General features: G+C 38.4%; 1 pseudogene; it reads left to right on the forward strand.

Annotated features, from left to right (window-relative positions):
* LOC124513822 (protein Mpv17-like) overlaps nucleotides 1-653 on the forward strand; it is a 59189-nt pseudogene extending 58536 nt beyond the window's left edge.
* Nucleotides 654-17731: the final 17078 nt, after the last annotated feature.

The raw sequence follows: 17731 nt of genomic DNA on the forward strand, positions 1-17731 counted from the left end.
ATGTCTTCTTCCCATTTTTTAATTGGATCATTCATTTTTGGGGGGTGTTGTGTTTTATAAGTTCTTTATATATTTTAGATATTAAGCCTTTATCAGATATGTCATTTGCAAATATCTTCTCCCATTCTGTAGATTGCCTTTTAGTTTTGTAGAAACTACAAAATCCATGGAAAGTACAGGTCATGACAGCTGCGTCCCTGATGGTTCTGAGTGACATTATCTCACAGCAGCTGGTGGAGAGGTGATGTCTGTAGGAACACCAGACTGGCTGGACCCTAACTATGGTCTCCCTGGGCTGTGGTTTTGTGGGCTCTGTAGTAGAAGGCTTGTACAGGGGTTTTGACCAGCTTATCCCCAGCACCACCAAGGTAGATGCACTAAAGACGATGCTATTAAATCAGTGGAGCTTTGCCCTGTGCTTTCTAGGCTGTTTCTTCCCACTGGTAGGAGCATTCAATGGACTGTCAGTCCAGGACAGATGGGCCAAGCTACAGCAGGACAATCCTAGTGCCCTTATTACCAATTATAATCTCTAGCCTGGTGTGCAGTTAGCCAACTTCCACCTGGTTCACCTTCATTACAGCTTGGCCCTTGTCCAGTGTGTTGCTGTTATCTGGAATGCCTATCTATCCTGGAAGACACACCAGCTCTAGGCCTGCCTTACTCCATTGTCTCTACCTTGTGGTGATCCAGCTTGACCTGGATGGTCAGACAACCTCCTCAAAGTGGGCATATCAGATTTCATGGGGTTCAGTTGCAAGTCAGAACTTAATGGGTTTAGAACCTGACTGCTTTTGAAATCATTAAAACCTTTATAATTGTCTTATACTCAAAACAAAGAGATCATTCTTTAAAAAGATCAATAAAACATTCTAGATCCATCCATGCTGTTGCAAATGGCAAGATTTCATTCTTTTTGATCACTGAGTAATTGGGGCTCAATGTGCCCCTTCAAATCAGCATTTTTGCATCCTTTGACTACCTAGTAGTGCAATTGTTAGGTCATAGGTAGATCTATTTTTAATTTTTTGACGAACCTCCATACTGTTCTCCAGAATGGCTGCACCAAGTAGTACAATTGCTGGGTCATAGAATAGTTCTATTTTTAATTTTTTGAGGAACCTCCATACTATTATCCAGAGCAGCTGCACCAGTTTGCATTCCCACCAACAGTGCAAAAGTGTTCCCCTTTCTCTACATCCTCATTAACAACTTGTTTCCTGAGGATGGAACTAGAATGTATTATGCTAATAGAAATAAGTCAGTCAGAGAAAGACAAATATGATTTCACTCATATGTGGAATTTAAGAAACAAAACAGATGAACGTAGGGAAAGGGGAAAAATCAGATAAAAATAGAGAGGGAGGCAAACCATAAGAGACTCAAATACAGAGAACAAACTGAGGGTTGCTGGAGGGGAAGTGGGTGGGGGGATGGACTAAATGAGTGATGGGCATTAAGGAGGGCACTTGCTGGGATGACCACTGGGTGTTATATGTAACTGATAAATCACTAATTTATATTCCTGAAATCATTATTACACTATATGTTAAGTAACATGGATTTAATTAAAATTTAAAAATTTAAACAATTAAAGAACCAAGAGAACACATACATATTTATAAGTGTGTTTGTTCACTGTAGTGCCACTTAAAAAAAATAAAACATTACCAAAAAAATCCGTGAAATGTTTAACAACTGAAGACTGGTTGAAAAAATTGTGGTATATTCATGTGATATAATGTTGGCAGTTATAAATTGTACTTTAGAGAATATCTACTATCATGAGATCAAATGTGAAGCTTCATTTTTACACAACGTGAGATTAAATATGCTGCATAATAATGCCCAGCACACACGAGAGACTATTTACAGTCGATTTCTATGTGTGATACAACTATATGGGATTGTTATTTACCTCTGTATTTTCTTTTATATTATGTTTCTGTTGTCCAAATTTCTTTTTGTTGTTGTTTTTTTAAATGTTTATTTTTGAAAGAGAGAGAAAGAGAGAGAGAGAGGGAGAGCACAAGTGTTGGAGGGGCAGAGAGAGGGAGGCACAGAATCTGAAACAGGCTCCAGGCTCTGAGCTGTCAGTGCAGAGCCCGACGTGGGGCTCGAACCTATGAACTGTGAGATCATGACCTGAGCAGAAATTGGATGCTTAACCAACTGAGCCACCACGTGCCCCTTCAAAATTTCTTTAATTAGTTTTTTGGTAAGCAAATTATATATTACTATAATAAATGAATAGCTGTTATATTGGCATATAAAAAACTGAAAACACTATGGGAACAAGTAGATATAGGTTGTGTTTATTAGTAGAAAATTGCAATATTGCAAAGATGTAACTTCTCTTTAACCTATTTATTAAGAAATTAATCTACAAACCTGAAATAAATAAATAGACCAATAAAGTTGACAAACCTCTAGAGAGACTGACAAAGAAATAAAAATAAAACACAAATCACCAACATAAGAATGAAACAGGGGATATCACCACAACCCTGTAGACAACAAAATGGTAAGAGAATGGTATGAAAAACTCTATACACACAATTCAACAACTTAGGTGATATGGAGTGATTCTTCAAAAAATCCAAACTACCACAACCTCACCCAATATAAAATAGATAATTTGAGTACCACTATAATAAAATTAAATTTAGTAGAATTATACCAAACATTTAAAGAATAAATGCCAATTCCACACAGTATCTTTCAGATAATAGAAGAGGAAGAAACACTTCAAAATGCATTTGATAAAACTAGTATTACCCTGATACCAAAACCAAATATATAGTGCAAAAAAAAAAACTGTACATACCAATATTTCTCATGACTACATATGTAAAAGTCTAACAAAATAATAGAAAAAACAATTCAGCTACACATAAAATTAATTATACACCAAGATCAAGTACAATTTATATGAAGAATGCAAGACTGGTATAATATTAGAAAAATTAATCAATGCAACCTCTCATATTAATAGGCTAAAGAAGAAAAATTACATGATCATATCAATTGATGCAGAAAAAAAAATTTGACAAAATTCCACACCATCATGATAAAATTCTCAGAAAATAGGAATAGAGAGGAACTTTCTCAACTTGGATATAGAGCATCTACATAAAGCCTACAGCTAACATACCTCAATTGTGAAAGCCTGAATGGTCCCCCACTAAGATCAAGAACAAGGCATGGATGTCCATTCTCACTCCCTCTTATTCAACATAGTGTTAGAAGGTTTAGTCAGTACAATAAAGCAAGAAAAGAAAAGGCATACATATGGAAATGAAGGAAGAAAATTGTCCCTATTTGAAAATGACATGATTGTCTACATAGAATACCCTAATAAATCTACCCAAAGAACCCTCCAAAACTGAGTTTTTGTGAGTTCAGCAAGGTTGCAAGATATAAGATAATAACATGAGAATCAATTGTATTTCTATATAAACAGCAATGAACACACGGACACTGAAATTAAAAATACTATACCACTTAAAATTGCTTTTAAAATAAATACCTAAGGGTAAATCTAACAAAATACACACAGAACTTACATGCTAGAAACTACATAATGTTGATGAAAGAAGTCAAATATGATCTAAATAAATGGAGATACAAGACATGTTCATGGGGTGGAAAATTCAACATACTAAATATCTAAATTCTCCCCAAGCTGATATATAGATTTAATGCAATTCTTATAAACTCCCAGCAATATTTTTTCACAGATATACACAAGATTATTCTAAAATGTATATGGAAAAGCAAGGGAACTAGGATAGCAAAAACAATTTCACAAAAGAATAAAGTGGGAGGAATCAGCTTACCCAAATTCAAGATTTATTATATAGCCACAGCAATCAAGACTATGTAATATTGACACAGAGACACTTAAATCAATGGAATAAAATAGAGAACCCATAAAAAGACCCATACAAATATGTCCAACTGATTTTTGACAAAGGTATAAAAGCAATTTAATAAAGGATAGATAAGCTTTTAAACAAATAGGGCTCAAGCACCTGGACATGCATACTCAAAATATGAACATGCATCTAAATTTCATACCTTAGGGGGGATCCTGGGAAGATGGCGGTGTAGGAGGACACTGGGCTCACCATGCATCCTGCTGATCACTTAGATTCCACCTACACCTGCCTAAATAACCAAGAAAACCGCCAGAAGACTAGCAGAACAGAGTCTCCGGAGCCAAGCACAGACGAGAGGCCCACGGAAGAGGGTAGGAAGGGCTGCGAGGCGGTGCGTGCTACACGGACTGGCGGGAGGGAGCCGGGGTGGAGGGGCAGCCCGCTGGCCAAGCAGAGCCCCCGAGTCTGGCTTGCAAAAGCTGAGGGGCCGGACCGAGTGTGTTCCGACAGCAAGAGGGACTTGACATCTGGAAGGTTATAAGCTAACAGCTCTGCTAGGAGAATGGGAGGGCTGGAGGACAACGGGAGGGAGAGTTGTTGAGCCCCGGACGACAGAGCTCAGCTTGGCGGGAAACAAAGGCGCTTGCCAGCGCCATCTCCCTCACCCATCCCCCAGCCAAAATCCCAAAGGGAACCAGTTCCTGCCAGGGAACTTGCTTGCACCACAAAAACACCCAACACTGTGCTTCTGCGGATCCATCCCTCCGGTGGGTCTGACTCCCTCCTGGATCTCCGAAGGAAAAGAGAGCTGAGCCTGCCCCTCCCACCCCTGCGCACCTTGCCAATCCACCCCAGCTAATACGCCAGATCCCCAGCACCAAAAGCCTGGCAGTGTACAAGTAGCCCAGACGGGCCACGCCACCCCACAGTGAATCCCGCCCCTAGGAGAGGGGAAGAGAAGGCACACACCAGTCTGACTATGGCCCCAGCGGTGGGCTGGGGGCAGATATCAGGCCTGACTGTGGCCCCGCCCACCAACACAAGGTATTCAAGACAGCACAGGGGAAGTGCCCCATAGTCCGGCACCACTCCAGGGACTATCCAAAATGACAAAACAGAAGAATTCCCCTCAGAAAAACGTCCAGGAAATAACAACAGCTAACGAACTGATCAAAAATGATTTAAACAATATAACAGAAAGTGAATTTAGAATAATACTCATAAAATTAATCGCTGGGCTTGAAAACAGTATAAAGGACAGCAGAGAATCTCTTGCTACAGAGATCAAGGGACTAAGGAACAGCCAGGAGGAGCTAAAAAATGCTATCAATGAACTGAAAAATAAAATGGAGACAACTACGGCTCGGATTGAAGAGGCAGAGGAGAGAATAGGTGAACTAGAAGATAAAATCATGGAAAAAGAAGAAGCTGAGAAAAAGAGAGATAAAAAAAATCCAGGAGTATAAGGGGAAAATTAGAGAACTAAGTGATGCACTAAAGAGAAATAATATACGCATAATTGGTATTGCAGAGGAGGAAGACAGAGGGAAAGGTGCTGAAGGTGTACTTGAAGAAATAATAGCTGAGAACTTCCCGGATCTGGGGAAGGAAAAAGGCATTGAAATCCAAGAGGCACAGAGAACTCCCTTCAGACATAACTTGAATCGATCTGCACGACATATCATAGTGAACCTGGCAAAATACAAGGATAAAGAGAAAATTCTGAAAGCAGCTAGAGATAAACATGCTCTAACATATAAAGGGAGACCTATAAGACTCGTGACTGATCTCTCTACTGAAACTTGGCAGGCCAGAAAGGAATGGCAGGAGATCTTCAATATGATGAACAGAAAAAATATGCAGCCGAGAATCCTTTATCCAGCAAGTCTGTCATTTAGAATAGAAGGAGAGATAAAGGTCTTCCCAAACAAACAAAAACTGAAGGAATTCGTCACCACTAAACCAGCCCTACAAGAGATCCTAAGGGGGATCCTGTGAGACAAAGTACCAGAGACATCACTACAAGCATAAAACAGACAGACATCACAATGACTCTAAACCCGTATCTTTCTATAATAACACTGAATGTAAATGGATGAAATGCACCAACCAAAAGACATAGGGTATCAGAATGGATAAAAAAACAAGACCCATCTATTTGCTGTCTACAAGAGACTCATTTTAGACCTGAGGACACCTTCAGATTGAGAGTGAGGGGATGGAGAACTATTTTTCATGCCACTGGAAGTCAAAAGAAAGCTGGAGTAGCCATACTTATATCAGACAAACTAGGCTTTAAATTAAAGGATGTAACAAGAGATGAAGAAGGGCATTATATAATAATTATAGGGTCTATCCATCAGGAAGAGCTAACAATTATAAATGTCTATGCGCCGAATACGGGAGCCCCCAAATATATAAAACAATTACTCATAAACATAAGCAATCTTATTGATAAGAATGTGGTAATTGCAGGGGACTTTAACACTCCACTTACAGAAATGGATAGATCATCTAGACACACGGTCAATAAAGAAACAAGGACCCTGAATGATACATTGGATCAGATGGACTTGACAGATATATTTAGAACTCTGCATCCCAAAGCAACAGTATATACTTTCTTCTCGAGTGCACATGCAACATTCTCCAAGATAGATCATATACTGGGTCACAAAACAGCCCTTCATAAGTGTACAAGAATTGGGATCATACCGTGCATACTTTCAGACCACAATGCTATGAAGCTTGAAATCAACCACGGGAAAAAGTCTGGAAAACCTCCAAAAGCATGGAGGTTAAATAACACCCTACTAAAAAATGAATGGGTCAACCAGACAATTAGAGAAGAAATTAAGAAATATATGGAAACATGAGCACCTGGTTGGCTCAGTCGGTTAAGCGTCTGACTTCGGCTCAGGTCATGATCTCACGGTCCGTGAGTTCGAGCCCCGCATCGGGCTCTGTGCTGACAGCTCAGAGCCTGGAGCCTGTTTCAGATTCTGTGTCTCCCTCTCTCTCTCTGCCCCTCTCCTGTTCATGCTCTGTCTCTGTCTGTCTCAAAAATAAATAAACGTTAAAAAAAATTAAAAAAAAAGAAATATATGGAAACAAATGAAAATGAAAATACAACAATCCGAACACATTGGGATGCAGCGAAGGCAGTCCTGAGAGGAAAATACATTGTAACCCAGGCTTATCTCAAGAAACAAAATCTAACAGCACACCTAAAGGAAATAGAAGCAGAACAGCAAAGACACCCCACACCCAGCAGAAGATGAGAAATAATAAAGATCAGAGCAGAAATAAACAATATAGAATCTAAAAAAACGGTAGAGCAGATCAACGAAACCAAGAGTGGGTTTTTTGAAAAAATAAACAAAATTGATAAACCTCTAGCCAGGCTTCTCAAAAAGAAAAGGGAGATGACCCAAATAGATAAAATCATGAATGAAAATGGAATTATTACAACCAATCCCTCACAAATACAAGCAATTATCAGGGAATACTATGAAAAATTATATGCCAACAAACTGGACAACCTGGAAGAAATGGACAAATTCCTAAACACCCACACACTTCCAAAACTCAATCAGGAGGAAATAGAAAGCTTGAACAGACCCATAACCAGCGAAGAAATTGAATCAGTCATCAAAAATCTCCCAACAAATAAGAGTCCAGGACCAGATGGCTTCCCAGGGGAGTTCTACCAGACGTTTAAAGCAGAGATAATACCTATCCTTCTCAAGCTATTCCAAGAAATAGAAAGGGAAGGAAAACTTCCAGACTCATTCTATGAAGCCAGTTATTACTTTGAGTCCTAAACCAGACAGAGACCCAGTAAAAAAAGAGAACTACGGGCCAATATCCCTGATGAATATGGATGCAAAAATTCTCAATAAGATACTAGCAAATCGAATTCAACAGCATATAAAAAGAATTATTCACCATGATCAAGTGGGATTCATTCCTGGGATGCAGGGCTTGTTCAACATTCACAAATCAATCAATGTGATACATCACATTAATAAAAGAAAAGATAAGAACCATATGATCCTGTCAATCGATGCAGAAAAGGCCTTTGACAAAATTCAGCAACCTTTCTTAATAAAAACCCTCAAGAAAGTCGAGATAAAAGGAACATACTTAAACATCATAAAAGACATTTATGAAAAGTCCACAGCTAACATCATCCTCAATGGGGAAAAACTGAGAGCTTTTTGCCTGAGATCAGGAACATGACAGGGATGTCCACGCTCACCGCTGTTGTTTAACATAGTGTTGGAAGTTCTAGCATCAGCAATCAGACAACAAAAGGAAATCAAAGGCATCAAAATTGGCAAAGATGAAGTTAAGCCTTCACTTTTTGCAGATGACATGATATTATACATGGAAAATCCGATAGACTCCACCAAAAGTCTGCTAGAACTGATACATGAATTCAGCAAAGTTGCAGGATACAAAATCAATGTACAGAAATCAGTTGCATTCTTATACACTAACAACGAAGCAACAGAAAGACAAATAAAGAAACTGATCCCATTCACAATTGCACCAAGAAGCATAAAATACCTAGGAATAAATCTAACCAAAGATGTAAAAGATCTGTATGCTGAAAACTATAGAAAGCTTATGAAGGTAATTGAAGACGATATAAAGAAATGGAAAAACATTCCGTGCTCATGGATTGGAAGAATAAATATTGTCAAAATGTCAATACTACCCAAAGCTATCTACACATTCAATACAATCCCAATCAAAATTGCACCAGCATTCTTCTCAAAACTAGAACAAGCAATCCTAAAATTCATATGGAACCACAAAAGGCCCCGAATAGCCAAAGGAATTTTGAAGAAGAAGACCAAAGCAGGAGGCATCCCAATCCCAGACTTTAGCCTCTACTACAAAGCTGTCATCATCAAGACAGCATGGTATTGGCACAAAAACAGACACATAGACCAATGGAATAGAATACAGACCCCAGAACTAGACCCACAAACGTATGGCCAACTCATCTTTGACAAAGCAGGAAAGAACATCCAATGGATAAAAGACAGTCTCTTTAACAAATGGTTGCTGGGAGAAGTGGACAGCAACATGCAGAAGGTGGAAACTAGACCACTTTCTCACACCATTCACAAAAATAAACTCAAAATGGATAAAGGACCTGAATGTGAGACAGGAAACCATCAAAACCCTAGAGGAGAAAGCATGAAAAGACCTCTATGACCTCAGCCACAGCAATTTCTTACTTGACACATCCCCAAAGGCAAGGGACTTAAAAGCAAAAATGAACTACTGGGACCTTATGAAGATAAAAAGCTTCTGCACAGCAAAGGAAACAACCAACAAAACTAAAAGGCAACCAACGGAATGGGAACAGATATTTGCAAATGACATATCAGACAAAGGGCTAGTATCCAAAATCTATAAAGAGCTCACCAAACTCCACACCCGAAAAACAAATAACCCGGTGACGAAATGGGCATAGAACATGAACAGACCCTTCTCTAAAGAACACATCCAGATGGCCAACAGGCACATGAAAAGATGTTCAATGTCGCTCCTCATCAGGGAAATACAAATCAAAACCACACTCAGATATTACCTCACGCCAGTCAGAGTGGCCAAAATGAACAAATCAGGAGACTATAGATGCTGGCGAGGAGGTGGAGAAACGGGAACCCTCTTGCACTGTTCGTGGGAATGCAAATTTGTGCAGCCACTCTGGAAAACAGTGTGGAGGTTCCTCAAAAAATTAAAAATAGACCTACCCTATGACCCAGCAATAGCACTGCGAGGAATTTACCCAAGGGATACAGGAGTGCTGATGCATAGGGGCACTTGTACCCCAATGTTTATAGCAGCACTCTCAACAATAGCCAAATTATGGAAAGAGCCTAAATGTCCATCAACTGATGAATGGATAAAGAAATTGTGGTTTATATACACAATGGAGTACTACGTGGCAATGAGAAAGAATGAAATATGGCCCTTTGTAGCAACATGGATGGAACTGGAGAGTGTGATGCTAAGTGAAATAAGCCATACAGAGAAAAGACAGATGCCATATGGTTTCACTCTTATGTGGATCCTGAGAAACTTAACAGAAACCCATGGGGGAGGGGAAGGAAACAAAAAAGAGGTTAGAGTGGAAAAGAGCCAAAGCATAAGAGACTGTTAAAAACTGAGAACAAACTGAGGGTTGATGGGGGGTGGGAGGGAGGGGAGGGTGGGTGATGGGTATTGAGGAGGGCACCTTTTGGGATGAGCACTGGGTGTTCTATGGAAACCAATTTGACAATAAACTTCATATATTGAAAAAAATAAAAAATAAAAAATAAATTTCATACCTTATAGAAAAATTAACTCAAAACTGGTCAAGCATTTAAATTTAAAATATAACGCTATCGAACTTTTATAAAAAAACATAGGAGAAACATTTGAGGTGTAGGGCTAAGCAAAGAGTTCTCAGACTTGACAACAAAAGCACAATTCATAAGGAAAACTTGATAAATTGGACTTTATCAAAATTAAAAATGTTTGCTTTGAAAAAGACCCTGTTAAGAGCATGAAAAGACTAACTACAGAGTAGGAGAAAATATTTGCAAAATTCAAATCTGACAAAGGACTTTTAGCTGGAACATATTAAGAGCGCTTGAAACTCAAAATTTAAAAAATCCTATTAGAAAATAGGGAAAAACATGAACAGCTATTTAACTGAAGAAGATGTACAGATGGCAAATAAGCACCTGAAAAGTTGTTCATCATTAGCCAGTAGAGAACTGCAAATTGAAACAATGAGATATTAGTATACACTTGTCAAAATCACTAATATAAAAAAATGTGACTCCAAATGCTAGTGAGGATGCACAGACACTGGATTGCTCCTATGTTGCTGGTGGGAATATAAAATGGTATATCCACTGTGGAAAACAGTATGGCCCTTTCTTTAAGTGAAACATGCAATTATCATACAACCCAGAAATTGCACTACTGGGCATTTGTCCCACAGAAATGAAGACTTATGTTAACACAAAAACCTGTACACAAGCATTTATAGCAGCTTTATTCATAATAAGCAAAAACTGGAAATAACCTAGATGTTCTTTAAAGGATGAATGACTAAATTGTGATACATCCATACCATGAAATACTACACAGTAATAAAAAGGCTTAATCTATCAATACGTGCAACAACCTGGATAAATCTCCATGGAATTATTCTTGTGAAAAGAAAAAAAAATAGTCTCAAAAGGCTACATACTATATTACTCTATTTAAGAATCTTGAAATGACAAAATTTTAGAATGAGGAACAGATTAGTGGTTACCACGGGTTAAGGAGGGGGTGAGGGTGGAAGGGTAGTGGGGGTAGCTATAAAAAGACAAAACAGGGGTGCTTGGGTAGCTCAGTTGGTTAGGCGTCCAACTTTGGCTCAGGTCATGATCTCATGGTTCGTGAGCTCGAGCCCCGCACCAGGCTCTGTGCTGACAGCTTGGAGCCTGGAACCTGCTTCGGATTCCGGGTCTCCCTCTCTCTCTGCCCCTCCCCCGCGCACATTCTGTGTCTCTCTATCTCAGAAATGAATCAACGTTTAAAATTTTTTTTAAAGAAAAACAAAACAATGGATCCTGTGGTGATGGAAATATTCTGTATCTTGAGTCTATCGATGTCAAAATCCTGTTTTTGATAGTGTACTATAGTTCTGCAAGATGTTACCATTTTAGGAAACTAGATAAAGGGGACATGGAATCTCCCTGTATTATTTTTCACAACTATCATGTACATTCATTTCAAAATAAAAAGTTTAATTAAAATAATTATTGTTTCTAATTAAGCAAAATATGAAGCAGTTATTAACTCCAGGATGAACAAAAAGTTGTATACAGAAAGACATAAGAATCATAGTATGTTACTTGGCTCAGCAGTGAACCATACTTACATAGCTATCCTAAGAAAAATACAGCATACTGATTTGAACAAAGATGATGATTTAATTATATTGAGTGGATATAGGGAAAAGAAGATAAGCAGAGGGTAAAGTAAAAGTATTAAATCCCCATATTCCATAAGAAAATGTCAATAGATGCTGTCTAGAATTCATATAACAGGAAATAGCACTAAAAGCATATTATTTGTACAAATGGAAAACAACTACCAGAAGGAGTAGTCAGAAGACTTAAGTGTTGGTCTTCTAGCAGGCTGGATGTGAAGGAAGAGAGGGAATGGGCGGGGCCTGTTAACTATTTTATGTTTTACAATTGTGCAATGTGTTGATAAAATTTGGTAAACTTTTCAAGAAAGGGGGAGCACCAACCTCCTCAATAACAAATCCTCTTCTCTAGCCCCAGTTTCCTAGACCTCTCTGCAGTATCTGACATAATTGATTATCAACTCCTTCCCTGACTGGCATTACACTGTATCTCTCCTTGCTCTCCTGGCCTTTCCATCCCCACTGCTCCAATGCTAGTTTCCATTCCCACTGCTCCAGATCCTTATTAAGACTCACCTGAACCAATGCACTGTCCTCCACCCTCCTACCCACCTCCTTGGTGCTTCAAATAAAATTTTCTTATGAAGCAGTTGTCATCCTATGAATGCTCTACTACAGCAGTTGGCAAGCTAAGGCCCACAGGCTAAATCCAGACTTCCACCTGTTTTGGTAAATAGTCTTTCTGGAACACAGCCATGCCCATTCATTTATCTATTGTCTATGGCTGCTTTGGTACTACAACATAGTTGAGTACTTGTGACAGATACCTTCTGGCCTGAAAAGCCCGAAATATTTGCTGTCTTGTCCTTTACAGAAAAGTCAGTGGATCCCTCTTCCACTACAAGACAATTATAGGTCTCGTTGCTACTCAGAAGTACCTTTGTTTGTTCCTAGACCCCTCTATTACATGAACCACAGTAGTTATTGCAAAGCTTCTCCAACATCTTCTGAGCCTACTGTTCTGAGACCTCCTGCATCAGTCACAGAGGAAATATAGGTCATTAAAGAACAACAAAGGTCAACCTTTGACCTTTGAATGTTTCAACCACAGTGTGCTTCAAGCCCAAGCATGGCTTATATGTATTTGTTCTTGTACATACTTCATTCTGGAACATAAGCTCCATGACAACAGGAAATTTTTTCCTGCTGTTTTAAACTGCTACATCTTTAACACCTATAACAGTGTCTAGTACAGTACAGAAGCTCCATAAATCTTTGTTAAATGAAATTATCTTCAAATTCAGTAGGGTAGGTGCCACTCTTCTTACCTCAAGGCTAATCCTTCCACCTGTGCTCTGAATTTCCTCTGGTTCCACCTCTCTAGGGACCTCAGATAATTGACAGATCATTTTCTTTCCTCCATCTTCAACCTTACCCCGTCCCTTTAGCATACAATTGCGCTCATGTCTCTCCTGGTATACATGCATGTATAAATAACCAACTATCACCCAACTGCTCACCTCTCATTCACACCCAAATATCTTGAAAGAGTTGTCCATACTCAGTCTCCACTTCTTTTCCTCCATTAAATTCTCAATCCACTACAATCTGGTTTCAGCGCCCACCACACCAATGAAATGATTTCAGTTAAAGTTAGCGAAGTTAGCAATCCCCTCCATGGTGCAAATTCAGTTAATTTTTCTTGCCTGGCTTGCTCTCGCTCTCTCTTACTCTCTTCTCCCCTAACCCCAAATATCTATCTATTCCTTATATTTCTCCTCTGGAGTTATGCCCTTGGTTTTATTTTTTTTTCTGTACTCTACATTCTCTCTGCCAAAACTCTACATTCCCTTTATGGCTAATTGTGATCTCTATCAAAGGTGGAAAACTGGCTGCTTGAAAATTCATATGGCTTTGTAGCTGGGTTTTGTTTAGCTGGCTTACTAGATTATTTTCAACTTGAATGCCCTGAGCAGGGCCTATGTACATCTCCTCCTTTTATCTTTACCCCATATCAGCCCAGACTGAGTCATCCATTTATGTTACCTGCCTGGATCCTGTAGACATTTGGATTTGCAACTCCTGATACTGTGACTCTAAAAACTATATCTGCAGCTCAAACTACATTCCTTCCTGTACTCCAAATAATATATCCAACTTTTTGCTATTTTCTCCATTTGGATATCTGACCGGCCTCTCACACTCAACATAGGTAAAACTTACCTTATGACTTCCCTCTCAAATCTTCTCATCTACCTGTGTTCCCTCTCTGAGTGAATGGCTCTCCCTGACACCCAAGTCCAAGCCTGAACATCATCCTTGCACTCTATTATGTACCTTAACACTTACGTTTCATTGATTAACAAATCCTGTCAATTATACCCCTTCAATCTCTCTCAGATGGACGTATGCCCTCTTCTTCCTCCCCACTACTATATTTTTTTAAATGCTTTTGTTCATTTTTAAGAGACAGAGCGTGATCAGGGGAGGAGAGAGAGAGAGAGAGAGACAGAATCTGAAGCAGTATCCAGGCTCTGAGCTGTCAGCACAGAGCCTGACATGGGACCTGAACTCACAAACCATGAGATCATGACCTGAGCCTATGTGGGACACTCAACCCACTGAGCAACCCAAGTGCCCCCGCCCCACTACTATATTTTTAATTCTGAGTTGTGTCATCTTCACCTGGATCACTAAAATAGCTTCTATAAGGCATTCTAGGGTGAGCTCCCTATTGATCCCTCCAGACTCATCTCTTTAGCATTCAATTCACACCCTCATTTCAAGCCTATCACTCCTAGGAATTCTCCAGGCTATCTACACCTTGGGGACTTTGCATATTCTCTCTGCTTATAATGTTCTTCTCATTTTTCTGCTTAGAAACACTCTTCCTATGTCTTCTGTTTCAAGAAAGCCGATACTCTCTTTCATATTTCAACTCAGACATCACCATTTCTAGAATGCCTCTCCTGACCCCTCATATCCTGTCTAGGATAGGTGCTCTCAGCACTTCTCATGCATAGCCTCCTCTAAATTAGTTTCCTGTGGGCAGGGAAGGTATTCATCTCTATACTCCCCATGATTTTTTAAATGCCTGGCACACAATAGTCCATCAGTAAGATTTTTTAATTGAATATTTCCTTGCATAAAATCTACACAAGAGCTTTTATAACCCAGCTCCATATCTCCATTTTCATCCATATCTTTCACTATACCTAATGCTCCAATGTAAAGCGTAAAAAATATCACATTATAGGTTTTGACTAGGGAGAAAGTCTGAAAAACCCAATAGTTGCATTCACAAATTTGGATAAATTGCCACCCTGACTGTTGAATAAGTAACAAAATTGGTCGACTTCATAACCTGAAGCCCCTGTGCTGGTTTCCCACATCTATCATTGCTCATGGTCTCTTCAATATGTCTTCTTATAATAAGTCTATTTCTCATGCACCAGATTAAATACCATCTTCCTGAAACCTGACCAGCTGTACCTAGCCAGAAATAGAAATGATTGTTTCTTCCCCTGAGCTATTCCACACCTTGTATTCTCTGATAACTATCCAATTTTGCCTTGTTTTGTAGTTTGTGTGCATAACTTTTATCCCCTTCCTGACTATAATCTTCCACAAGGCAGGGATCATGTCTTTTTAACCTTTGAATGCCCTGTGACATCTTGAACTTAGCAGGAACTCAATGCATATTTTAAGTGATATTAAATAAAATCAGATTAGAGGGAGCATTTCACCTAATTACAAATGTATTTGAATATCATCCCCAAATCCAACTGCTTTGTGAATTTGAAAAAAATAAAACTTATCTATGGTGATAATTAAGTATTAATTATCATGGTGCTATTTCCCATTTATAAATATTAACATAGGGAAAAGTGGTTTTCAAAGTCACTGAGAGGGATAGACACTTTGGTTTCCATTTCTAAAACCTAAGCTACAGAATCCATTTTTATATGGCCTGCTTGGACAGTGAACTCATCACTTCAGCCTCCTACTGAAACTATATTGGCAACTCAGAGGTATCTCTTCAAACCCTGAATTGGTTCCCTGGAGCCTCCTGAGATAAAGAGCTGTAATTTAATTTGCCATTGCATAACCCAGTCACGGAAAGCACGAAGGAGCTCACGTTTTCATTCCCTTCATAGTAGACATTTAATTATATGATAATTACTTACAGCTTACTGCTCAGCTTCTACTTTTATGAAATGTAAATTACACTTCACTCAAAAGTGCAAGATGAGCATTTAAAATACTTCACTAAATAGATTTAAAGAATTTTCTGACATTTTTTCCCAGGCCACGAATTAGAAAGGCGATATACCTTAAAAGGAAACTTTCATTTAGATACCAGGAAAGTTGAGTTCTTAATAAATAGAATACCTCAAAGGGAGAAAAACTTCGAAGTAAAAAAAATTGTATATTGGGTTTTGAATAAGCTCAGTGGCTTCAGTGAAGCCAAAGCCTCATCTCTCAGAATAAGTAAACCACTTAATCAACTGTGCTTTACTGGTAGATTCATTAACTGAGTTTTACCGACGAGGCCAAGGAAAAGAAAGTGATAAAATGATACAATTTGAATGACTACTTTTGAAAATTAATGTCAAATGTATCTTACTATTCTTCTAGCATTAATTTCTCCTAACTTTAGAATTATGGACTCCTAACAGAGGTCAAATGATTGCGGAAATCATTGTTATTTCCATTAAGTATTTAAGTAGAAAACTTAGTCTGAAGAATGCAAAGCCACAGCTGACTCAAAGAAGTCATGAACCATTTTCCTTTAACCTTGAACCTTGAATTTAGAGGCTTTGTCATTGTTTATTGCTAGCTCAAAATTTAAGATTCAGGATTATTCTCCATGATATTTGTCTCTGGCTTCTCATCCAGGGTCTTGACAGAAAAGTTCAAAGGAATTGGAAGATGAACAATAACCAGAAAAGCAGATAGGTAACTTAAATTTTCAAATAGAAAATAAATACATAGACATTTAAGTAAATTATTTGCCATTATTTGGTCAAGAAATCACTAATAAAGATCAGGTACCACTGGTAACCTGTAAAAGACCATATACTTGTAGAGAACTTTTTAATTTGAAAGCATTTTCACATGAGATAAAAACATGTTAGAGCTGGAGAGAACCTTAAAATCATCCACTGTAATCCCCTCCTCTTCTTTAATATGTTTATTCTTGTTTTATTTAATTTTATAAACTTTTAATTAAAGTATAACATATATATAATAAGGATACATCTTACTTGTACAAATTAATTTTTATGAAGTCAGCATACCTGTATTACCACCACCTATATCAGGACTGAGAACTAGATCAGAACCCTGAAAGCCTCTCTCGTGTCCCTCCTGGTCTACCACTATTCTGATTTCTGTCACCATAGATTAATTTTGCTTGTGTTTGAACTTCATATAAATAGGTTCTCTTTTGCATCTGACTTCTTTCTCAGCCTTATCTTTGTGAGATTCATCCAGTTGTTTGATGTAATTTAGTTCACTCTTTTTATTTTATTTTATTTTTTTTTTTGCAAGTTAAATTTTTCTTTTTTTTTAAATATATGAAATCTATTGTCAAATTGGTTTCCATACAACACCAAGTGCTTATCCCAACAGGTGCCCTCCTCAATACCCATCACCCTTCCTCCCCTCCCTCTCACCCCCCATCAGCCCTCGGTTTGTTCTCAGTTTTTAAGAGTCTCTTATGCTTTGGCTCTCTCCCACTCTAACCTCTTTTTTTTCCCCTTCCCCTCCTCCATGGGTTCCTGTTAAGTTTCTCAGGATCCACATAAGAGTATAGTTCACTCTTTTTAATTGCTGTGTGACATTCTATTACTTAAATATATGATACCACAATTTACTTATCTATTCCAATGCTGATGAACATTTGGATTGC

This window comes from Lynx rufus, unplaced genomic scaffold, assembly GCF_022079265.1.
Source record: "Lynx rufus isolate CCGP_SWC_20201006 ecotype Redwood Valley unplaced genomic scaffold, mLynRuf1.p SCAF_19, whole genome shotgun sequence".
In the NCBI taxonomy this organism is placed as follows: Eukaryota; Metazoa; Chordata; class Mammalia; order Carnivora; family Felidae; genus Lynx; species Lynx rufus.